The sequence below is a fragment of the Trachypithecus francoisi genome, unplaced genomic scaffold (genome assembly GCF_009764315.1).
Source record: "Trachypithecus francoisi isolate TF-2019V2 unplaced genomic scaffold, Tfra_2.0 Lachesis_group0, whole genome shotgun sequence".
Classification (NCBI taxonomy): Eukaryota; Metazoa; Chordata; class Mammalia; order Primates; family Cercopithecidae; genus Trachypithecus; species Trachypithecus francoisi.
In genome coordinates, this window is record NW_022681453.1 from 46,286,670 (window position 1) to 46,312,416 (window position 25,747).

At 37.1% G+C, this 25,747-nt stretch overlaps 1 protein-coding gene across 4 annotated transcripts in view; it reads left to right on the plus strand.

Annotated features, from left to right (window-relative positions):
• The window catches only part of CNTN4 (contactin 4), a 1,029,443-nt gene that overhangs the window by 524,807 nt on the left and 478,889 nt on the right, over positions 1–25,747 (plus strand). The gene's annotated exons all lie outside the window — the stretch shown is intronic.

A 25,747-nucleotide genomic window follows, 5' to 3' on the forward strand; every position in this document is an offset into this window, starting at 1 on the left:
AATTCTATACAGAAAGTACATATTTATCCATTGATTCCATGAAAACATAAAAATTTTTTCCATTTAGTAAATAGATAATTTGGTACAGGATTATTTGCCCTGGAGTATCTGGTTAACCAGGATATAATAAAATGGATCTTGAAGAGTTCCTTCACATTAGTTCAGGAGAAGTGTGTATGTATGTTCGTGTGTGTATGTATGTGTGTGTGTACCTCCTGTGATTGTCATGTGTATGTGTTTGCATTTAGAGTAGTGTTTTCTTATTCATTTTCCAAAATAAATAATAAATTTTGCATTATTTCTTGCCTCTGATCCTAATCTATTAGTGGAAACAAGTGAGATTCAACCATAATTGGAAAAGTCATCGCCTTTTGAAGGAAATAACATTTATCACATTAGTCACAGTTCCATTTCACATTGGGTATGTGACCAGCCTTGAACCAGGTGAAATATAGAAATATAGAACTTCAGATGTGATCCAAGCTATATATTAGTGGGAATAGTACACCCCTTGATACTGACACTATTCTATTTGAATGTCTTAAGATTCCATTGGCATGCTTTTATAAGCTCCTTCAAAATGGTGGCCAATATTACACAATTGAGTGAGTATTTCTGATGCATTCTTTCTGTTAATACCAAGTGCCAATAAATTTCATGGTAAAATAATTAGATGTTTGCATTTTAAAGATTATATTATCCTTAGTTTTCATGCCAGTTAGATCCCATCTGAGTCTGCATGTATTCATAGACTTCAGGAAAAATTCCACAGTGTCACATATTATGCATGGCCTAGAAAATAGGCACTATTGGGAAATTTATATATGTCAAGATTTAACAAAGAGAAGAGAAGCCAGGGGTCCTGTAATCTTCCACATCCCACCTAAAGGTGTGGCAACGCCTGGCTGCCTTGATCTTGTAGTGTGATACATAATTTGGTACAGGATTATTTGCCCTGTAGTATCTGGTTAACCAGGATATAATAAAATGGATCTTGTAGCCTACCAGTAGCCTACCTTGTCTCTCCAGTAGCCTACCTTGTCAGTGAAGGATAAGTGGACCCCTTGGCTCCAGGCTCCCAGAGACCCTCAGGTGCTGTGGGATATTAAAGTATCCCTTGTGTGGAGATGGAAGCACCTGGTTGCATGATAAGCTGAGCTTGGGTGTAGCTCCTCCTACTGGGAGAAGGTAGGATATCCCTGGCTGTAGTTGTCATATTGTCCAGGGTTCAGAGATTGAGTATCCAGCGTTATTTTGAGTCAGTCCTGCTCATTTAAACTTATAACAGTAGATCTGCATGATTCCCAAACAGGCAGGTATAACATTTTCTCAATGTTGGCCACCTGTTAGACAATCTCATCATTTAGTGGAAACCTGACTGTAATTGCCATGAGGATTATTTATCATCATCTGTTGTATATGGGTGGCTTTGCACTAGTACTGGATAAAACAAATGAGGCTGTCATGGTTTTTCTCTTCTAAGAGTTTATTAGATGACATCATTCTCAAAGTTTAAAGTTTGTGAATAAAAAATAACACTATAGCATGGGCCTTTACCTGAAGGCTTAATTAAAAACAATAAATGAATGCATGTGCTCCAACATTAATCTCATTGAAAATATTTTTAAGAATCCTGCAGTTTTGACTGTAGATAGGATTAAATGTTAAAAATAGACCCTAAACCCATCTTGATTTACTTATTTACTTGGAGAGAAGCAGGTGAGAGAAGCATATTGAATCATACCTAATTCCTACAAACATTGATCTACACACAAATTAATTTACTAAACAAATTATACTTTATACATTTATACATTAAGCATATTTATTTAATTTTGACATACTAGTAAAATGGACATCGGTTGTTCTCCAAATTTTTTCTGTGTTTTCATTTAGATAAAGATGATAATGTTGACAGTAATCTGAAGCTTAGTAATAGAAACAGCAATCATGTGTTGAATATTTATTCTGGTGGTAGTAAGGAATCAATCCATATATATTTACACATCCATAACTATACACATATGCATGCATATATAATAAATAATATATATGCACATTTTTATATTTTTTTCATTTAATCTGCACATCATCCCTTAGGAGTACCTTATTTTTATGCCTACTTCTCAGATAAAAGGAGAATTAGGGAAGTGCAATCATTTGCCCCTGATCAGTCTACTAGTGGAAGCAGGATTTGAATCTAGGCAATTTGACTTTAAGGGTCCATGCTCTTTATCACTATTCAATACTGCAGATGTAAATTATAAGGCCATCCTGTCCATGTAATTTTAATACAATAAATGCTATGTGCTGAGTGTTTTTTAAAGATTAAATTTTGAATCTGCAGTAAACTGGCTACTTATCTTATATATGTCAACCACATCTTTTTCGGTACTGCGTCCAGGACATAGTTAGATATTAAGTGAAAACATCCATAGTCATTTTTTTTTTTTAATTTGAGTTTCTCTAGTTTCTGCACATAGCCCGTATAAACTCAGAAACCGGTTATTTGGAGATTTCACTGAATGAAGTATCATAAGCTTTGTAGTGGGAAGGGGTTATATGACCAGGTCACCCAAACTTAGTTTGCAAATGCTGCAGCAGCTACTCTTAGCAGCCACTGTCCTTTCCATATCATTTCCAAGGTACCTACAATCTTTTGCAGCTACTACTACCCACCAAACTTCCTCCTTAGCAGTTCCATAGCCAAGATTTCAGACATTGTTATGCAAATTACAGTGAGGCCAGTACTTTGTTAGAAATTTAGTAAGGACCACAACATTGGGTTGCAAAGAAAGGGACAATGCCTCTTCTATTACAACTTGTAGTGTGTCCTTTAGGTTCAGCATTAACACTTTTTATGAAGTATTAGGAGCTTTTAAGGTCCTTTGGCAGGGAGCACTTTATTTATCAATGAAGGAACCTTAAGAAAAGTTAATAAAAATGCTAAAGTATTCTGTCTTGACATAAGGCTCCTGAGTCATAATTTTGATGATCTTCAGCATAGAGCTCTAGCAACATGATGCATCTGGTGTCTGTAAACCCAGCTGTTCCCCAGGAAAGTTGCAAAATTGAGAATCATCAGCCTGAAGGCATGCATAAAAGACAGCACCTGAGAAGTGGTGTTGTGCACCTATGGAAGAACCCAGTCAGGGAAGTACAGACTTCAACTGAACCATCCCGCAGTGTAGAGATGCACACACATCAAGGGAGCATAAATGAGAAAACTGGACTTTCTCAAGCTTGAGGTGTTGGAATAATGACCTGACAGCATTCTCACTAGTCCCATAAAACAGCTTATGTTTGTTCCCATTTAATAGTATGACTAGGATGTAGAAAGAGAGTACTTCTAAAAGTAAATGCGTTTGAACAATCTTTACGTAAGAGGAAGAAAATACTGTATCAAAATTGTCAGTTTTTCTTCTTCTTTTTCCCTACCTAATGAACTTTTTTGCATCTATCAGTTTCTAACCAGGCAGCTGCTGAAATTTTTATTCATGCCTTGGTTTCCTCAAGAATTGATTTTTGTAATTCTCTTTTGCAGCCTTCCCTTACCGGGCTATTTTGAGGTTGCAACACACTCTGAATTCAGCAGTTGCTTCAAGCCTGGCAGCATCTTATTGCCTTTCTTCTGACTTCCTTTACTGACCCCCAGTATCAAACATGATTGCTCCTCCAATTTTAATTTTTACTTGCTGTGGTAGTGAACAACCTTGTTAGTCCTATCACTGAGCCCAGTTGGCAATGTTAGGAGGTCTGAGTAGTTCCATACTCCGTAAATTGCAGTGGTATTAGCAAGTAAAATTGCATACTCTCAATCATCTTGCCCTTATTATATGAGAAGTTTCTAGTGTATTTTAAGGGAGAAAATGCTTTAGAGAATAAAGAGGAAAAAATCAAAGCAAACGCTCTCTCTCAATATTCTAATCACCAAAGATTGGAATTTTCAGGAACCAATTTCAATTTGATGCTTCAATATAGAATTGAATTAGGGTATATGTGAGTGTGTACTTTTGCACACACTCATATATATATATATATATTTTTTAATATGGTACTTGAACTGCAATGAAGCCAGTACTCTTTCCTTGATTTTATGTGGACCACTTTTACATCATAATTCAAAAATATAAGGAAACTTGTGTAACTGTAATAGAAATTCAGTAGAATTAGAAACTAAAAGCAAAAAATATAAAGGGCTGCCAGCAGCTAAGTCTTTGCAAATCAGTTCAGTTAGTTGATGTGTTTATTTGTGCATGTAGAACCATGGCATTTGTACAAATGTCGCCCCAACATATATACATGAAAGGGGTAATAAAGATCCACTCTCTTGGTTTTGTGGCTGAACAAATTGCCTCAAGCTGTTACTAATGGTAACAACTTTTCCTATTTAAAGGGCATTTTCAAATAGGAGAAGATTTTTATTTTTTACTGGTTTTAAAATAATTTCTGATCTAAGGAAAATAAGCTAACATCTATACAACAGAATACATTATTAGTCATAACTGACATATGTTGAGTATTATGTGCTCAATGTATATAGCTTGGTGTATACCTTATAGATCATTAAAAATAGCAACACTGTAGGTAAGACTGGGAAATGTATGTTGTTTCTTTCAGAGATTGGGGGTAGTTTATTTCAGAGGTTAGCGGGTATCCACATGTAGGGACCATGGAGTATAGAGTTGGAGGTTTAGCCAAAACCCTTCTGAGCCACCCCTTGGCAATGTTAGTAGTTATAGGTTCCATTCTATCACAGTTTTAAGGATGACAAAACTGAGGCTTATAGAATTTAAATGATTTCTCAAGATCATAGAGCTGGTAAATGGTGAAGAAAGAACTTAAAACTAGTATATCTGAATCCAGAATCTGAGCTGTTGACCAACATGTACCATTGCCATCTCCAGTCCTTGGGGATTTATTTTTCACAGGGCCTAAATGTGTGGACCCTTTATTCTGACGCCTTTTTTTCATCCTTTTTGTTTGCTTAAACTAAACCTTCTTTTGAACTATAAAGGTGATGGTGAGTAACAAGCCCCATGTGTGATTTTATTGTACACAGTCAGAAGACAGAAGATACTCAGAGAGCCCATCTGACTGCTCAGAGTGTGGCTTACATCAGTTTCTGTATTATGGCTATCTTTTGTAGAATGATTTGTAGCCTTTATCAAACTTCTCTTGGTTAAAAGTTTGTAACGCCAGAGAATCCCTAGGTAAACAGTCAGAGAAACTAATTCCTTAGAGGAAATTACATCAGCATTGTTCATTATTGCATTAGAGAGTGTATTTTTGTCAATTCTCTAGAAGAGATCAGGTTCCTGAGGGAATTAGATGGAGAAAGAAGCATTGGGTATGAATTGGATGAGGTTCTATGTTGCCTGAAGCTTGAGTTACTTATTAGCAAGAGTCCAAAATATCTTCTTTATTGAAGTTTGGAGCTATCTGTTCCTCAAGTGACAAAAATGTTCAATCTTCATTTGGGGATACTACTCCAACTCTATTTTGGTTTATGGAAGTCTTTTTTTTTTTTTTTTTTTGCCAAAAAATTCTTTATTTGATCAATAAAGGGCAGAAGTTTTGGATTCTTAGACATTCAGTGTTGGTTTTTTTTTTTTTTAATTTAGTCCAGTGTTTATTCAAATACCATCTTGCCCGAAACTACTCTCTCCCCTCTCTCTGGGGCTCTAATTATATGATTGTTAGACCTTGGAGTGCAGCTTAGATTTTGTTTTTAATATTTTAAGTTCTACGGTACTTGTGCATAATGTGCAGGTTTGTTACATTTGTATACATGTGTCATGTTGGTGTGCTGCACCCATTAACTCGTCATTTACGTTATGTATATCTCCTAGTGCTACCCCTACCCCCTACCCCCACTGCATGTCAGGCCCCAGTGTGTGATGTCTCCCGCCCTGTGTCCAAGTGTTCTCATTGTTCAATTTCCACCTATGAGTGAGAACATGTGGGGTTTGGTTTTCTGTCCTTGCAGTAGTTTGCTCAGAATGATGGTTAGCTTCATCCATGTCCCTACAAAGGACATGAACTCATCCTTTTTTATGGCTGCATAGTATTCCATGGTGTATACGTGCCACATTTTCTTTTTTTTTTTTTTTTTTATTATACTTTAAGTTCTAGGGTACATGTGCATAACGTTTATATCATGTATAACTCCCCAATGCAATCCCTCCCTCCTCCCCCCTCCCCATGATAGGCCCCAGTGTGTGATGTTCCCCTTCCCGAGTCCAAGTGATCTCATTGTTCAGTTCCCACCTATGAGTGAGAACATGCGGTGTTTGGTTTTCTCTTCTTGTGATAGTTTGCTAAGAATGATGGTTTCCAGCTGCATCCATGTCCCTACAAAGGACGCAAACTCATCCTTTTTGATGGCTGCATAGTATTCCATGGTGTATATGTGCCACATTTTCTTAATCCAGTCTGTCACAGATGGACATTTGGGTTGATTCCAAGTCTTTGCTATTGACGTGCCACATTTTCTTAATCCAGTCTATCATTGATGGACATTTGGGTTGGTTCCAAGTCTTTGCTATTGTGAATAGTGCTGCCGTAAACATACATGTGCATGTATCTTTATAGCAGCATGATTTATAATCCTTTGGGTATATATGCAATAATGGGATGGCTGGGTCAAATGGTATTTCTAGTTCTAGATCCTTGAGGAATTGCCACACTGTCTTCCACAATGGTTGAACTAGTTTACAGTCCCACTAACAGTGTAAAAGCATTTCTGTTTCTCCCCATGCTCTCCAGCACCTGTTGTTTCCTGACTTTTTAATGATTGCCATTCTAACTGGTGTGAGATGGTATCTCATTGTGGTTTTGATTTGTATTTCTCTGATGACCAGTGATGATGAGCATTTTTTCATGTGTCTGTTGGCTGTTTTCTTTTGAGAAGTGTCTGTTCATATCCTTTGCCCACTTTTTGATGGGGTTGCTTGATTTTTTTCTTGAAAATTTGTTTAAGTTCCTTGTAGATGCTGAATATTAGGCCTTTGTCAGAAGGATAGATTGTGAAAATTTTCTCCCATTCTGTAGGTTGCCTATTCACTCTGATGTTGGTTTTTTGTTTTTTTTGTTTTGTTTTTTGTTTTTTTTTTTTTGCTGTGCAGAAGCTCTTTAGTTTAATTAGATCCCATCTGTCAATTTCGGCTTTTGTTGCCATTGCTTTTGGTGTTTTAGTCATGAAGTCCTTGCCCATGCCTACATCCTGAATGGTATTGCCTAGATTTTCTTCTAGGGTTTTATAGTTTTAAGTCTAACATTTAAGTCTTTAATACATCTTGAATTAATTTTTGTATAAGATGTAAGGAAGGGATCCAGTTTCAGTTTTCTCCGTATCGCTAACCAGTTTTCCCAGCACCATTTATTAAATAGGGAATCCTTTCCCCATTTTTTGTTTTTGTCACATTTATCAAAGATCAGATGGTTGTAGATGTGTGGTATTATTTCTGAGGGCTCTGTTCTGTTCCATTGGTCTATATATCTGTTTTGGTACCAGTACCATTGCTGTTTTGGCTACTGTAGCCTTGTAGTATAGTTTGAAATCAGGTAGCATGATCCCTCTAGCTTTGTTCTTTTGGCTTAGGATTGTCTTGGCAAGGAGGGCTCTTTTTTGGTTCCATATGAACTTTAAAGTAGTTTTTTTCCAATTCTGTGAAGAAAGTCAGCATCATCCTGATACCAAAGCCTGGCAAAGACACAACAAAAAAAAAGATAATTTTACACCAATATCCCTGGTGAACATCGATGCAGAAATCCTCAATAAAATACTGGCAAACCAAATTCAGCAGCACATCAAAAAGCTTATCCACCACGATCAAGTTGGCTTCATCCCTGGGATGCAAGGCTGGTTCAACATATGCAAATCAATAAACATAATCCATCATATAAACCTAACCAAAAACAAAAACCACATGATTATCTCAATAGATGCAGAAAAGGCCTCTGACAAAATTCAACAGCTCTTCATGCTAGAAACTCTCAATAAACTAGGTATTGATGGGATGTATCTCAAAATAATAAGAGCTATTTATGACCAACCCACAGCCAAGATCATATTGAGTGGGCAAAAACTGGAAGCATTCCCTTTGAAAACTGGCACAAGACAGGGATGCCCTGTCTCACCACTCCTGTTCAACATAGTGTTGAAATTTCTAGCCAGGGCAATCAGGCAGGAGAAATAAATAAAGGGTATTCAGTTAGGAAAAGAGGAAGTCAAATTGTCCTTGTTTGCAGATGACATGATTGTATATTTAGAAAACCCCATCGTCTCAGCCCAAAATCTCCTTAAGCTGATAAGCAACTTCAGTGAAGTCTTAGGATACAAAATCAATGTGCAAAAATCACAAACATTCCTATATACCAATAACGGACAGAATGCCAACTCAAGAGTGAACTCCCATTCACAATTGCTTCAAAGAGAATAAAATACCTAGGAATCCAACTTACAAGGGATGTGAAGGACTTCTTCAAGGAGAACTACAAACCACTGCTCAAGGAAATAAAAGAGGACACAGACAAATGGAAGAACATTCCATGCTCATGGATAGGAAGAATCAATATCGTCAAAATGACCATACTGCCCAAGGTAATTTATAGATTCAATGCCATCTCCATCAAGCTACCAATGGTTTATGGAATTCTTATGAATAGATAGCTTCAGTTCACCCAAGGATTACAAGCATTATATGGTAATAATATGTGAAGAAGCAGAGAAAACTAAAATACAAGTTATCTTCCTTAGCAAGTACAACATTTGCCCACTGAATGTGCTTTCTTAATTCTCAGCTTTGATAAAAAGCAAGGCTTAAGTAAGTGGGGTTCGAGTGAGCAGATATTAGAGTATTTCCTATTGTATTAAGGCAACTGAATGAACTGTTTGAAAGTTTAACTCTCAGGGTGGCTTAGGTGGCTTAGGAAATACAATTATGAGAAGAAATTTTTTCTTCACTTACTTGACTATAATTTGTTGTTAAGATATATTTTGAAATTGTTGAGTATTTTCTCATTTTTCTGTGCCTCTCAATTTTCTGCCAAAAAATAATAATTGTCAGAGAATTTTGCTTTTTTCAGTTAGAATGGAACAAAGTTGCTGCTACTCTATGTGATTAGGGAATGATGTTTTAGGTGAATTAAATAATAAATGATTTTTCCCATATGCCAAACATAGAAGACTAATGATATTTGAAATTCAGTGTATTTCTTGATATTGAAAATATACAACATGAAATTTTATCATTGACTCAGAAGGTACTTTAGGATTTCCTAGTGTGGGAAAATCATTAGAAATTGTCAGTCTCTTGTAACATTATGGAAGTGCTGGTTTATCGATATTTTTCTGTGGTGAGAGAAGCAGATAATCAAATCTTTACGGAAACAAAATCCTACAGAAAATAATGCCAGCAGTCTGCTGATTAAAGTGTCTGAATAAAATGGATTAGGTAAATAAAAAGAATGAGCATATAAGTAGAAGAAATTGTAGTTTCTAAATATTAATTCAGAAACTTTTTTTTTTTTTTTTTTTTTTTGAGGCGGAGTCTCGCTCTGTCGCCCGGACTGGAGTGCAGTGGCCGGATCTCAGCTCACTGCAAGCTCCGCCTCCCGGGTTCCCGCCATTCTCCTGCCTCAGCCTCCCGAGTAGCTGGGACTACAGGCGCCCGCCACCTCGCCCGGCTAGTTTTTGTATTTGTAGTAGAGACGGGGTTTCACCGTGTTCGCCAGGATGGTCTCGATCTCCTGACCTCGTGATCCGCCCGTCTCGGCCTCCCAAAGTGCTGGGATTACAGGCTTGAGCCACCGCGCCCGGCCTAATTCAGAAACTTTTGATTAATGACTTATATTTCATGTCATATGGCTTAAAGACTTTTTGCCTATTTTCTTATCCTTGAAAACAAAGTGAAGTGCATATGAGAACTCCAATGGAATAAAAACAGCCCATTATGGGCTGGTCTATTACTTCTTTAACAAAGCTCTATCTACTGTCATGGGGCAGCTTAGTATGATAGAAAGAAAACAGAGATGTGTGTTTCAGCTCTTCTACCTAATAGCTTTGTGAATCAGCCAGGATACACAACATGGTTTAGTTGTGCTACAGTAAAAACTCTTTGTGAAATTTTGGTGGCACAGTACTGCACATGTGTATGTTTGACTCACAACGCATTATCCAAGGTGAATAGGCAGAAAGCCTCTGCCCACGGGTCATCCAGAGACCTAGGCTGATGGAGGCTTTCTGTCAATGCCTGCTTGAAACACCGTCGAGAGTGGAAAGGGAAGTGTGGCAAATCATACAGGCTCTTAACATTTCTACTTGGAAGCGAGACATAATTTCTGTCACATTTCATCTGCCAGAGTAAGACACATGGTCAAAGAAAAAGAAAGTAGGATTCTAACATACATCCAGAGAGACATCACTAATGACAGCCACACCATGTGTTTTTGTATAAATCTTTTAGTGTATCTGAGCTTCATTATTCTAATCTGTAATTTTTTTTTAATGTGGAGGATTTCCCTGACTTGATGCCTCTTCCTGTGACCCTCCTCTGAACTTTTGTGGATCCTAGACACCAGAGGAAAGATGTTTTTTCATTTATGCAAGAAATACTTTTCAGCTCCTTCTATGTAAGGTACCAGCTAGTCTTTGGAGACACTGCAGAAAGCAAAAATAGGTAAGGTGGATGTCCCAGGTCTTATTTTCAGTTGGATTGACAATAAGCAAAATAGATACATATCTATGTAGTATTTCAGATGGTAAAAAGTGCTAAGAGGAAGAATAAAGTAAGGCAGATTTGTTTCAAGGAAAACTTCAAAGGAGGTAAATAATATATGAATTTCAGTAGGTGAAGCTTTCTAGATAATAGAGGAAATGCAGAGCCCTAGGCAGGATTCTCATTGGCATTTTTAAACTACTTTACTGAGGTGTGATTGACATATAAAAAGCTGTACATATTTAAAATATACAACTTGATGTGTCTAGAGATAATACACCCATGAAACCTTTATCACAATCAATGCCGTAAACTTATTCATCACCTCCATAAGTTTTCTCCTGCCTCCTTTTTGTTGTTTTAATTTTGTTTTGATTTCCTTTTATAGTAAAAGCCAATAAAGGAAACATAAGATCTACCCTCTTAGTACATTTTTAGGTAAATAGTACAGTATTATTAATCATATGCCTTATATTGTAGGGGAGGTCTCCAGAACTTATTAATAGTTTGCATAACTGTTCTGCTGGGCTTTTTAAAAATTTATTTAGAGACAGAGTCTCACTCTGTCACCCAGGCTAGAGTGCAGTAATGTCATCATCATTCATAGCAGCCTCGAAGTGCTGAGCTCAAGTGGTGCTTCCACCTCAGTTCCCAAATGCTAGGACTCCAGGCACGCACACCATGCCTGTCTAATATTTTATTTTCTTAGGGACAAGTTATTGCTATGTTGACGAGGCTGGTTTTGAACTCCTGGTCTAAAGTGTTCCCGAGTTGGGATTACAAACATGAGCCACCATGCCCAGCTCTCTGCAAAGCATTTTGAGAAGCAGAGAAACCAGGATATCTGGAGTGCAGTGAGTGAGGACAGTGTGAGGAGGTGGGAGAAGGGATCAGAGAGAAGGCAAGGTGTCAGATCATGCAGGGAGAGCCCTGTAGGCAAGGTAAGGACTTTGGATTTTTTTTTTTTTCTGAATGAGCTGGGAAGCATTGTAGGGTTTTAGACAAAGGAGCATCATATGATCTAAATTTTCTCTGGCTTCTTTGTGGAGAATAATCTATAGGGCGGCCATGATGGAAGTAGGAGCACAGCTGGGCAGCTACTGCAGCAATCGATGTAAGATAATGATGGCTTTGACCCAAGTGATGGAGGTAGAGATTGGGAAACATGCTGGATCCTGGATGCATTTTGAAGGTAGAACTATCAGATTTATGAATGGATTGAATGAGAGATGTGAGTTTACCATAGTAATTATTACTATATAGATGCCATTCATTTATACCACAGAAACAGCTGATGTCCTGTCAGATGCTAGTGCTGTTCCACAGTTGGGGTTACAGCAGTTGGATTTTCATGATGTTGAATTCAAGTTAAGGAAGACAAATGATAAATAATTTGAAAAATAATTTTAGTATGATAATAAATGGTAGTTTGTACTAGAAAGAAAATTTCATCAAGGGCATGTGAATGATGTAAGTGGCTACATTGGACAGGCAAGGCCTTGGGGAGCTAAGGTCTGAGCCAAGAGGACTAGAGGACTCAGATGTGAAGGAATGGAGAAGCAGGGAGATTTGGTGGGGGAGCACTCGAGGCAGACAGACATGTAGTGCAAGGATCCTAAGGCTTGGCTAATAGGGGAAGATATGTCATTGCAGTTGAAACATTGAATTGGGGGACAAAGTGGTTCTGTATTGATAGGGAGGTGAGTATGGACCAGATCACACTGGGCTTGGCAGGCCAGGGAAGAATTTTAGATTATCATAATTCCTTGGCAATAAGAAGTTATTGTAAGGTTTCAAATAGAGAACAATATAACCTAATTTGTCTTTGATACAGGGAGGGGAACAATATACACTGGGGCCTGTGGTAGGGCAGGGGGTGCGGGCAAGGGAGAGCATCAGGAAAAATAGCTAATGCATGCTCAGCTTAATACTTAGGTGATGGGTTGATAGGTGCAGCAAACCATTATGGCACACGTTTACCTATGTAACAAACCTACACATCCTGCACATGTATCCCAGAACTTAAAATAAAATAAAATAACTCACAGTGACTGCTGGGTGGATAATGGGTTTTAAGAGGACTTTGACAATGAAAGCATTTAGGAAGCTATTGTGTTATGGCTAATTCCACATGCTTTTCTTACCTGAACACAACAAGTTGATATTGGTTTTGTTTTTAAAGTGAAATAAATATTTGCCCCTCCATGCTCCCACCACTGCTTGTTCATCAGCATTCTTAGGGAATGAAATGATCCACAGAAGACTTCCCAAATAGCTGTGGTTTCCCTCTTTAAGCTCTGTATCTTTAAAAGCATATGGTCCATTTCAGTGAAAGTTTTTCTGAATATTTAATACATACTTACCATTTAAATGGAGGATAGTGAGTAAAGCCTAAACTTTTCCTTTGCCTCATGGCTGTATTGGCGTTGGTTAAAAATGATGACTTCAGAGACTTCAGATCTCCAGACCCATGAGCTTTACAGATGCTAGCTCTATTCTTTTTCCCTTGGCTCCTGACTGTGATGTCCTTGTGTTTTGCTTCCACAATCTCCTGTCCCCAGGTTTTCAGGACACATTATTTAATCTTCTTTCTTGATACATTTCTGCTTCTCTTCTTGAGGAAATTTGATGGACTTGGTAACTGTTACATTCTTCCAAGGCCACCTTCTATTGGCATCTGGTTTAAACTATGTCTGTTTTTTTGCTAGAAACTGTCATATAAATAAAGAAAAGAGTAGAAATTATTGTAGTCATATTGCAGAGCAATTTGAACATTCCACTGAAGTTGAATATGTGCTACCTACAATCCAGCCATGATAATTCTAGATATATGTCCTAGAAAAGCAGGTGCATATACACAAGAAGACACATTACTGGGATGTTCACTGAGGCATCCAACAGGGTAGAAGCAACCTAACTGTCTATACAAAAAGGAAATGAATAAATAATCTGTTTATTCCTATAATAGAATGCTGCATAATAAAGTAACTGAATTAAATCTATGTGTATCAATAACTGCAAAAATGTAAAGTGAAAATAAAAAATTTCAAAAGGATATAGAAATGTAGTGTAATGCTCTTTATATATATTTTAGAAATACCAAAATAATACATGTGTATATACATATGCACACACATAGACACACACACACAACTAATGGCAAATACAGTATAAAAACATGGTAATGATACATAAACATTTCAGAAAACTTCTGTGAATAAAAGCAGGTGGAAGAGAGAAAAGAGGACCTAGTTGAATCTGCCCTTTTAAAATGCTATGTTAAAAAATAGATACATATGTTTTTAACTAATCTGTAAAATGTTCTCATCTATTATGTCTGACTTTTGACTACATAGGATATCAATTTATGAATTTTTCCATATGATAAAAATATTTAATAATTTAAAATATCATATAATAAAAAAGTCTTTTATATTTCTTCCTACAAGCTGTATTTGATCACTTCTATGGTTTTATGGGTGGCTCTTAACATCTAGTCACACCATTAAATTGTTTTTTTCTTGTGATTGGCTGAATCATCTTTAGGTGTGATGCTTAATTTTTGACTTTTAGGTTGACTCTTCAATGAGATCACAGGAATTTATTGTAAGATCTAACCAAGGGACTGAAATAAATTGAATGCAGTGAAATTGGAGTCATTGTTTCAGCTACCTTAAAGACCACATGATGTACTGATATAGTTGTTAAATCAACTCAGATAAACATGTGTGCTCCAAGTTGGAGAAATCTGAGGCAGAGAAAAAGAATTATCCCAGGTGCCCAAGTCACTTACATGAACAACTTGAATTGAGTACTATTAATATTAGGCTCTTTTGCCAGGAGTGGTGGCATGCACCTGCGGTCCCAGCTACTCAGGAGGCTGAGGTGAGGGGATCACTAGAGCCCAGGAATTTGAAGCTGCAATGAACAATGATTATTCCACTGCACTACAGTTTTGGCAACAGAGTGAGAACCTACCACACATCTACAGCCATCTGATCTTTGACAAACCTGAGAGAAACAAGAAATGGGGAAAGGATTCCCTATTTAATAAATGGTGCTGGGAAAATTGGCTAGCCATAAGTAGAAAGCTGAAACTGGATCCTTTCCTTACTCCTTATACGAAGATTAATTCAAGATGGATTAGAGACTTAAATGTTAGACCTAATACCATAAAAACCCTAGAAGAAAACCTGGGTAATACCATTCAGGACATAGGCATGGGCAAGGACTTCATGTCTAAAACACCGAAAGCAACGGCAGCAAAAGCAAAAATTGACACATGGGATCTAATTAAACTAAAGAGCTTCTGCACAGCAAAAGAAACTACCATCAGAGTGAACAGGCAACCTACAGAATGGGAGAACATTTTTGCAGTCTACTCATCCGACAAAGGGCTAATATCCAGAACCTACAAAGAACTCAAACAAATATACAAGAAAAAAACAAACAACCCCATCAAAAAGTGGGGAAAGGATATGAACAGACATTTCTCAAAAGAAGACATTCATACAGCCAACAGACACATGAAAAAATGCTCATCATCACTCGCCATCAGAGAAATGCAAATCAAAACCACAATGAGATACCATCTCACACCAGTTAGAACGGCAATCATTAAAAAGTCAGGAAACAACAGGTGTTGAAGAGGATGTGGAGAAATAGGAACACTTTTACACTGTTGGTGGGATTGTAAACTAGTTCAACCATTATGGAAAACAGTATGGCAATTCCTCAAGGATCTAGAACTAGATGTACCATATGACCCAGCCATCCCACTACTGGGTATATATATACCCAAAGGATTATAAATCATGCTGCTATAAAGACACATGCACACGTATATTTATTGCGGCACTATTCACAATAGCAAAGACTTGGAATCAACCCAAATGTCCATCTGTGACAGACTGGATTAAGGAAATGTGGCACATATACACCATGGAATACTATGCAGCCATCAAAAAGGATGAGTTTGAGTCATTTCTAGGGACATGGATGCAGCTGGAAACCATCATTCTTAGCAAACTATCACAAGAACAGAAAACCAAACACCGCATGTTCTCACTCATAGGTGGGAACTGAACAATGAGATCACTTGGACTCGGGAAGGGGAACATCACACACTGGGGCCTATCATGGGGAGGGGGGAGGGGGGAGGGATTGCATTGGGAGTTATACCTGATATAAATGATGAATTGATGGGTGCTGACGAGTTGATGGGTGCAGCACACCAACATGGCACAAGTATACATATGTAACAAACCTGCACGTTATGCCCATGTACCCTAGAACTTAAAATATAATAAAAAATAAAAAAAAGAAAACCCTAGACTCTTCCTTCCCCTCTCCCCAGACAGATTCCGGTGCAATGATCTCAGCTTACTGCAACCTCCGCCTCACAGGTTCAAGCAATTTTCCTGTCTCAGCTTCCCAAGTAGCTGGTATTACAGGCACGTGCCACCACGCCTGGTTAATTTTTTGTCTTTTTAGTAGAGACAGGGTTTCACCATGTTGACCAGGCTGATCTCAAACTCCTGACCTCGTGATCTACCAGTCTCGGCCTGGCCTCCCAGAGTCCTGGGATTACAAGCGTGAGCAAGTGCGCCCCGCCCCTTGGCTCTTTTTAAAAACTGCATTTGTTTCAGTGTAATGAATCGAAAAGGAAGTTATGGCATGAATTGTTTAATTTTTCTATTCTTCCACTACTGGGAGATTTCATAGGCCAAATATTCTCTCTAGAGAGGGGCACCTGATGATGCTTACAGTCTGTGAAGAGTCTGGTCTTGTTCTCCTTTCATCCTGTCTGGAGAAAGGATAATCAACAACAGAATTTTTTTAAAACCCTAATACTTTAGACAAGTCATATTCAGCCACTCTGTGGAAACACTGATTTTTCTACGAGGCTTTCTTAGAGAATAAATATTAACACATATGCTTCATGTGCTGATAGATATTGCTGTGGTTTCAATGTGTTCCCTCCAGAATTTGTGTTGAAATGTAATCCCCATTGTGGAGATATTAAGCAGTGTGGCCTTTTGGAAAGTTATTAAGTCATGAAGGATATGCCCTCATGAATGGATTAGCACCTTAGAAACGGGCTGGTGGAAACTAGCTTAGGACCCTTTGAACTTCTGCCTTCACCATGTGAGGACACAGTATTCAAGGTGCCACCTTGGAAGCAGTGACTGGGCCCTCACCAGACCCGAATTTGCCAGCACCTTTATCCGGGACTTCCCAGACTCCATAACTGTGAGAAATAAATTCATGTTGTTTATAAATTACCCAGCTTCAGGTATTTTGTTATAGCAGCAGGAACGGGCTAAGAGAGATTTAATATGGAATCCCGAACAATGAAACAACTATTTGTACTTCTAAAATATAGGTAGTTCTCAAAAGCGGTATGTTCAGTAGGCTAGCTCTCTAACTTATCTCTAAAGTTAATTAAACATTATGGCTTAAAAATGTGTTTTAGTTTCTTCTCTTTGAACTTTTATAAAGAAAATATACCTTTGGGACTTGAAAAATTCAGTGTTATAAAATGTCTTTCTAGGGTAGTTTGGGTGGCACCTATAATTAAAATTACATATTTTTCATTTAAAAATTCCATTTTATAGTTTTCAAATAAATTCTTTTTTACTGTCAATAAAGAGGTATTTTTGATTTGTACATCTTTATATATAGCACTTTGTTTCATTAAAAAAATATCATTGATTTCATTAGCAGAAAACTTTATTTTCTTCACCTTAATTTTGAATACAATTACCAAATAAAAGTAGCTTTTATCTTTGTCCCTTTGAGGTTAGAGATGATACCTTATTGATTTCTCTCTCTCTCCCTAGCACAGTGCCTACGCATGGTAGGTAATTAACTGTCTGTTGACTGGTTAAAGTATCTGTATTACAAGTAAATACAAAATGCCAGGTTTTACAAAACACTCATTCCATATTGTCTATCACTCCCATTCTATTTTATTTTTCATCATAGTAGAAGTTACTAAAATATTATTAAGATCATCTGGGGAATTTTGCTCACTTCCATTCTTGAAATTATTATAATCTTCTCTTAAGAAAAAACTCGAAATGTTTAAGAGCATCTCTGATAGCTTGGTTCTTGTTTGTATAATGGGATAATTTTATTTCTTCAGTTGCCATCCTGCAGACACTTTTTCTAAGTCTTTAGAAACCTCTGTTTTTAAATTGCTTTTGCTACATGTGATAAACTTTAAACCTGTGGCCTTCTAAGATGATTCAATCAGTCCTGACATCTCTTCATCTCTTGGTAGCACCCTCACCATTTGTGCAACTATTTCCACTGAGTCACATTTCAGCCTGTGTAGAAACTCATGACGACGTGTTGTTTTATAACACCTTACACTTTGTGCATTTTGCCATATGGGGGTGGGTTAATGTGCTATAAATGCACAAATTCTTGTTATCACAATAAATTCTAGGTAGAGAAGAGACCATGGAAATGTTTTTTTTTTTTTTTTTTTTTGGTTGAGACGGAGTCTCGCTGTGTTGCCCAGGCTGGAGTGCAGTGGCCGGATCTCAGCTCACTGCAAGCTCCGCCTCCCGGGTTTACGCCATTCTCCTGCCTCAGCCTCCCAAGTAGCTGGGACTACAGGCGCCCGCCACCTCGCCCGGCTAGTTTTTTGTATTTTTTTTTTTAGTAGAGACGGGTTTCACTGTGTTAGCCAGGATGGTCTCGATCTCCTGACCTCGTGATCTGCCCGTCTCGGCCTCCCAAAGTGCTGGAATTACAGGCTTGAGCCACCGCGCCCGGCCGGAAATGTTTTTTTTTTTATTTGTATTAGTTTGAGAAAATTAATAGGTATCTCATATGACTAATATCAGAAAATTTAAAACCTATAAACATGCAGCCAAGCAAAAGGGCTGTCATTATGAGTATTTTCAGAGTGTATTGTCGGAGAATACGGTGGGGTTTTCCATTGCCAAAAAGAAATGGACTCAGTTTTCTACTAGTAACTTGGGGGAGATACTTTTTCAGGTATACAATGCAGGGAGTTACTTAACCTAAAATGGGTACTTAAATTTCACTGATGGTTTAAAGATAAGTAAACAGTTTTCTCTTTTTTGCCAAAGTTGTTTTCATGTAACAATACATCTTATAACAATACTTCCATTATAACATGCTTTATATGTATTATCTCGCTTGATTCAGGTGATGACTATTTTCAATAGATATTGTTGCTATCTCCATTTTACAGATGTTATAGGCAAAGTTAAAGGTATGTAGGCAAGTTACATTGATTCAAAGTGATGGACTTCAAACTCCTTGCCTCTGTTTTGTTGGAACATTCATTAAATAATCAAATAGCACCTGCTATGAGTGGAGCCTTTCAACTCATAAAAACCAGAACGTTTCGAGGGCAAAAGTACTCACAGCACCTGGGCCCCTCCTCCCCCCCCCAAAAAAAGAAAAAGAAATAAACAAAAACAAAAAAACAAAACCTGTTAAAAATGTCTTCATCACAGACAAGACTCTTTCAAGGGTGGTGATAGCCATGGGACAGAGGTAAAGGTGATGGGCCAAGGAGAGTAACATTGCCTTCCTTAACCTACGCTGCAGGATTATATTACTTTATAAGATGGTATACATAAAACCATGTATATTGTACTTTATGGGCAATGTAAGGACTTTTTGTAGGGCTAATTTGACTCCAATTTTTGCTATATGATCAGTGTTATACTATAATTCACGAAAAAGACAAGACTCAACTCTAATATCAATATTAGCCTTTGCTTACCAGTTATCACTATCAGATGTGTCATAAGCATTTGTTTTAAGCTTGAATAGAGAACCTGGTTGGGTGCTATAAAAGTTTGATCAATAACTTAAATTTTTTTTTTTTTTTTTTTTTTTAAGGAAAATCAGCGTAGAGTTTCTTTCTGTTCTACATTGAGTAAACCTCACCAAATCTATCCCTACATTCAGATACTCAATCCACAAATACTGAGTACCTTCTGTGTGCTGAACACTGTTCTAACCCTTGTGGATAGAGTAATGAATGAGACTGGTAAAGTACCTTTTCTCGAAGAGCTAACATTCTATTGTGAGAAAAAAAAATAGAAGAATCAGAGAAGTCAACAAAAACAAAAAAAGTGAGATACTGAAGAGATATGAGAGCAGGCCAATGGGTAACTACTTTAGGGGTCAGGAAAGTCCTCTCTGAGGAAGCAGAGTTTAAGCTGAAATCTAAATGACAACAAGGAGCCACTATGGAAACACCAGAGAAGTATATTCTAAGCATTGTAAATAGTTGGTGCAAAGACCCTCCGGTGGGAATAAGCTTGAAATGTAGCCAGCAAGTGGGAAAGAGGAAGATGAGGTCAGAGAGGTATATGAAGACTAGATGATGTGAGATTTTGTAATCCAGGTGAAAATGATTGATTTTGATTCTGGATATAGTGGCAAGTCATTTGAAAGATCCACTTGCTCAGAAAGTGACAAGGTAACACACTGGATAAGGTATGGGAACAGTATTGTAGGGAAACAATTGAAGTACAGTTAGGGTGTTGTCCAGATGAGAGGTGACGGTGGGAAAGACCAAAGTGATGTAGTGAAATGTACAAAAATTGAACAGATTCAGGATGTTTGGGAGATAGGATGGAGGGAGTGAGGAAATGAGAGAACAGGGTTAACTTTTAAACTTTTGGCTTGAGCTACGGCATAGATGGTGAATTTTTTTCTGACATGGGTAGGAAACAGGTTCATTGAGGAGAGATAGCAGGCAGAATTGAGAGTTCTGTTTTGGTCCTGCTGAAATAGAGATGCCTGTCAGACATCCTTGTAGAGGATAAACCAAATGCCAAATAAACAGTTGGATACATCAGCCTTGAGTTCCAGGAAGAGATGAGGCCTAGAGATAGAGATTTGGTAGTCATCTGCATATAAAAAAGCAAAGTGCCCACACAGTTATTTTAATTAATTCCACAGAGCCTTCTAAAGTATAATTTGGAGAACTGAGAATTGATGGGTACTTATTTATTGAAACATTTGTCTTGAAGATTTGTTGACAACACAATTGCTCAGAAATTAATTGATAGTTCATGACAAGCAGTGATGGCTCATTTCATCAAAGTTTCCCTAGAAGACAAAGAAAGTTTTATATTATTAGCTTTGGCTTGCTTTGAAAATTTGTTTTTGCACATCACTGTTTTGGGTTAGCAATAAATTCTCTGCATTTGCTTCATAAATCAAACAAGGACACAATTGTTAAATAGTCTGTATCATATTAATTAGGCTCTGAAACAAAGCAAGAATTACAGCCATTTATAACAGGGTATTGCATAAGTTGCTAATCAATGAGAAAAGCAACTAATTAACAAGCAACCAGTCAGCATTTTGAGGAGAAGTTGGTGACTTTCAGCTTAATTAAACCTTGCAGGTGTCAGTGATGATATGAAAGAATCTTTAATCTGTTTGTGTTGAAATTCCCCCAGATCATTTTCACATCTGTACATGTTTAAAGCCCCTATCTATTTTCATGTAGGTAAAGGGATTTCAGTGTCTTAAAACAGTTCACATTTTTAAAAGCCCTATTCTTAACTAAATCATTAAGATTTCTCCTGGATTAAGACAGTGAAATGAAGTTCATCTATTTCACTCTAAAAATAATAAACTTCGAAGGCTAAGCAGCTTTATTAAAGTATAATTTATATACCCTAAAATACACTTCTTTTAAGGGTAAAATTTAATGATTTTAAGTAAATGTATAGAGTTGTGCAATTATTTCCACATTAGAATTAGAATAAAGGAAATTTTAAAGTTTGGACAAATTTATCCATGAGGTATCAAAATTAGCTTGTAAGGGAGGCTAGATATACCTAGCCTTTAGGAATGACCTATAAAAGCACTGATATGTCTTTCCTTCTAGCCTTTAAGTGTTTCCAAGCATCTGCTAAAGCTACCATCAAAAACAGGATTCTAAATAGGATGAATCAAGGATTAAAAGTAATCTATTCCTTAAATAACTTTTAAAATACCATAAATTTCTCTTTAATTATAGTACATTATTTGGCAAAATTAAGAATAGTAGTTCCTCAAGCTGCCTTTTGTTTTTGTTTTTGTTTTTAACTTTTAAGTTCCGGGATACCTGTGCAAAATGTGCAAGTTTGTTACATAGGTGTATGTGTGCCATGGTGCTTTGCTGCACCTATTGACCCGTCATCTAGTTTCCCTCCCCTAACCTTCCGCTCCCCCAACAGGCCCCGGTGTGTGTTGTTCCCCTCCCTGTGTCCATGTGTTCTCACTGTTGAACTCCCACTTATGACTGAGAACATGCTCTATTTGGTTTTCTGTTGCTGTGTAGTTTTGTTGAGGATGATAGTTTTCAGCTTCATCGATGATCTCATTCCTTTTTATGGCTACATAGTTTTCCATGTTGTATATGTACCATATTTTCTTTATCCAGTCTATCATTGATGGGCATTTGGGTTGGTTACATGTCTTTGCTGTTGTAAATAGTGCTTCAATAAACATACATGTGCATGTGTCTTTATAGTAGAATGATTTAGATTCCTTTGGGTATATACCTAGTAATGGGATTGCTGGGTCAAATGGCATTTCTGGTTCTAGATCCTTGAGGAATTGCCACACTGTCTTCCACAATGGTTGAACTCATTTACATTCCCACCAACAGTGTAAAAGCATTCCTATTTCTCCACAGTGTCACCAGCATCTGTTGTTTCTTGACTTTTTAATAATCGCCATTCTGACTGGCATGAGATGGTCTAAGAAAAAAGAACAAAGCTAGAGGCATCATGCTCCCTGACTTCAAACTATTCTACAAGGCTACAGTAACCAAAACAGCATGGTACTGGTAGGAAAACAGACATATAGAGCAATAGAACAGAACAGAGACCTCAGAAGTAACGCCAAACATCTACAACCATTTGATCTTCGAAAAACCTGACAAAAATAAGCAATGGGGAAAGAATTTCCTATTCAATAAATGGTGCTGGGAAAACTGGCTAGACATATGTAGAAAGCTGAAACTGGATCCCTTCCTTATACATTATAGAAAAATTAATTCAAGATGGATTAAAGACTTAAATGTTAGACCTCAAACTATAAAAACCCTAGAAGAAAACCTAGGCTATTACCATTCAGGACATAGGCATGGGCAAAGACTTCATGACGAAAACGCCAAAAGCAATGGCAACAAAAGCCAAAATTGACAAATGAGATCTAATTAAACTAAAGAGCTTCTACGCAACAAAAGAAACTATCATACCGTGAACAGGCAACCTATAGAATGGGAGAAAATGTTTGCAATCTACCCATCTGACAAAGGCCTCATATTCAGCATCTACAAGGAACTAAAACATTTTCAAGAAAAAAAAAACCCCATCAAAAAGTGGGCAAAGGATATGAACAGATATTTCTCAAAAGACATTTATGTGGCCAATAAAACTCAACATCACTTATCTTTAGAGAAATGCCCCCTTATTTTTTTATTTTTTTTTTTTTTGAAACAGAGTCTCACACTGTCACTCAGGCTGGAGTGCAGTGGTGCAATCTCGGCTCACTGCAACCTCCACCTCCCAGGTTCAAGTGATTCTCCTGCCTCAGCCTTCCAAGTAGCTGGGACTACAGGCATGCACCACCACGTTCAGCTAATTGTTTTGTATTTTTAGTAGAGATGGCGTTTCACGATGTTGGCCAGGATGGTCTCGATCTCTTGACCTCGTGATCCACCTGTCTCGGCCTCCCAAAGTGCTGGGATTGCAGGCGTGAGCCACTGGCACCCGACCCGAGAAATGCCCTTTTTTTAAGGGCTATTTCTCTCATGGCTAATTCAAGGAATACAAGGATTCTTTCATAATGATAATGTTTCTATTTATTCTCAGTTATAATCTCTGTGCAAGAGGATGTCATTTTCAAAAAGCTGGAAATGGGCAAACACTTGTATTTGAGATTTACATACATATGCATATACAAAATATTTGTCATATTAAACACATTGCAACAATTATTTGAAATTTCCAAGAGATGGATAATGATTTGTTGAATGGAAGTAGAAAATATTAAGTAAAATAGCAGCCATCACTTTCTATGTGCCAGGAACTGTTCTGAGCACTATCCACACACTTAGGACAGTGCTGTATATATATCCAAACACTGTATATGTAGTACTTAGAATATATACATGTTTACATATAATATGGGATATGTATGAGGGGATGGATAATGCTTAGAATCATCCTGGCACATAGAAAGTGATGGAAAACAGTTCTTAGAACAATTCCTGGGACATAGAAAGTGTTTTAAAAATTAAATGTGGGTATATATAATACACATATATGGAATATGTGTGTATATGTGTATAAATAGTGTATGTGTATGTATAATATGTATATGTATAATATGTGTATTTGTGTATATGTGTGTACACATACATTTTGTATATATGCATGTTTATGTATACACATATTAATACAAAGGTTTGCTCTCTATAATATATATATATGCTATATATGGGACATCCAATATAAGTATCTATTCTATAAGATTGTTGTAAAAAGGAAATGAGCATCCATATGTACAAGTATATACACACTTCATTTTTACAACAGCCTATGAAATAGGTACTTATATTGGTCCCATTCCAGAAACTAAGAAACTGAGGCCCATAAATTAAACATTTGCCAAAAGTGTCCCAAATAGTAAGTAGCACAGCTGGGATAATTAACACAGACAGTCAGGCTCTGGAGTCATTGCTCTTATTTAATCAGTATCTCCTACTGGAAATTTTGATTATCAACATTGTTCATATCATATGGCTTCAATTGTTTATCATTAGTGAAACCTACAGTGTTTCATTTAGTGTTCCAATCTAATAAAACAATCTGTATCTGCTCTGACATACTTCTCTTAAGAATGTCGGTATTTTCAGATACATCAGCAGCCTGGTATTGTGCAAGGAGTAGTAAGTTTGGAATCTGGAGACTTAGAAGTGATAGATCTTCCAAGAGATAATTGCAGAGACTGGGAAATTATTTAGGCTCACCAAACCAGTTATCTGTAAAATAGGGAATATGTTCCTTGACCTAATACTTCTCTATTGTGCCTTCATAATAATGAGACAGTAGCACTTACATTGCCTGAGAGTTTCTGTCTACTTGAGTATCTCTTCATAAACTGTAAGTTCTTTAAGGGCAGGGACCCTGTCTTTTTTACTTTATATCTTCAGCATCCTTTAGGCTACTCTCTGTCATCTCAGAAGCACATATTAAATAAGTACAGAAGCAAAGTATAAAGGAAAAGATAATATTATGATTCCCAAAAGACTTGTCATCAGAATCAAATGTAAATGAAATTTCATTCTTGGGCTCTTGCTACTAGCTGGCCTATGACTAAAACACCAGGCTGGTGCTTCTTCTAGCAGCAGTAGACAGTGAATGAAAGGCACAGAAGCAACCTAGAAATTGCATTGAGTGTAAATATTTTCAAATGAATAGCTTGAAGAATAGATTCAAAACATTCCATTATCCATCTATAGGGAAAACATTTGCAGCCTCTGTATATACCTTTATTTTGTGTTTCTATTATCTCTTACAGTCTTTCAAAATTGTTTATCAGAGACAAAGGGTGGCTCTTGGATCATAATTGTAAAATGATGGACATCAGAAGAACTATTTAGTTAAGTAATGAGAGAAGGAGCACGTCCTGTAGAATTTAGTTCTAGGATATCACACAGCAAATTTCAGCACTCTTCTTTAAATCCTTAGGGAGAGGTCTTTTTATTTGCCTGATGAAGAACATGAGGGAACAAGCACTTTTTCCTGGAAATGTTTTTTGTACTGATCAGATCTGCTAATAACACAACATAGACAGACTACCAGGAATGCGACTGCTTATATCCTCTCTGTTCACAAACATTGCAGTGCATTTGTTGTGCCTTCATTTTCCTCATCAGTACTCAGAGCTCCTGACTTTAACACTTTTCAGTTTTGAATCAGTTGTTTCTAAGACAGAAGCTTTATTTCTGTACCTGGTAC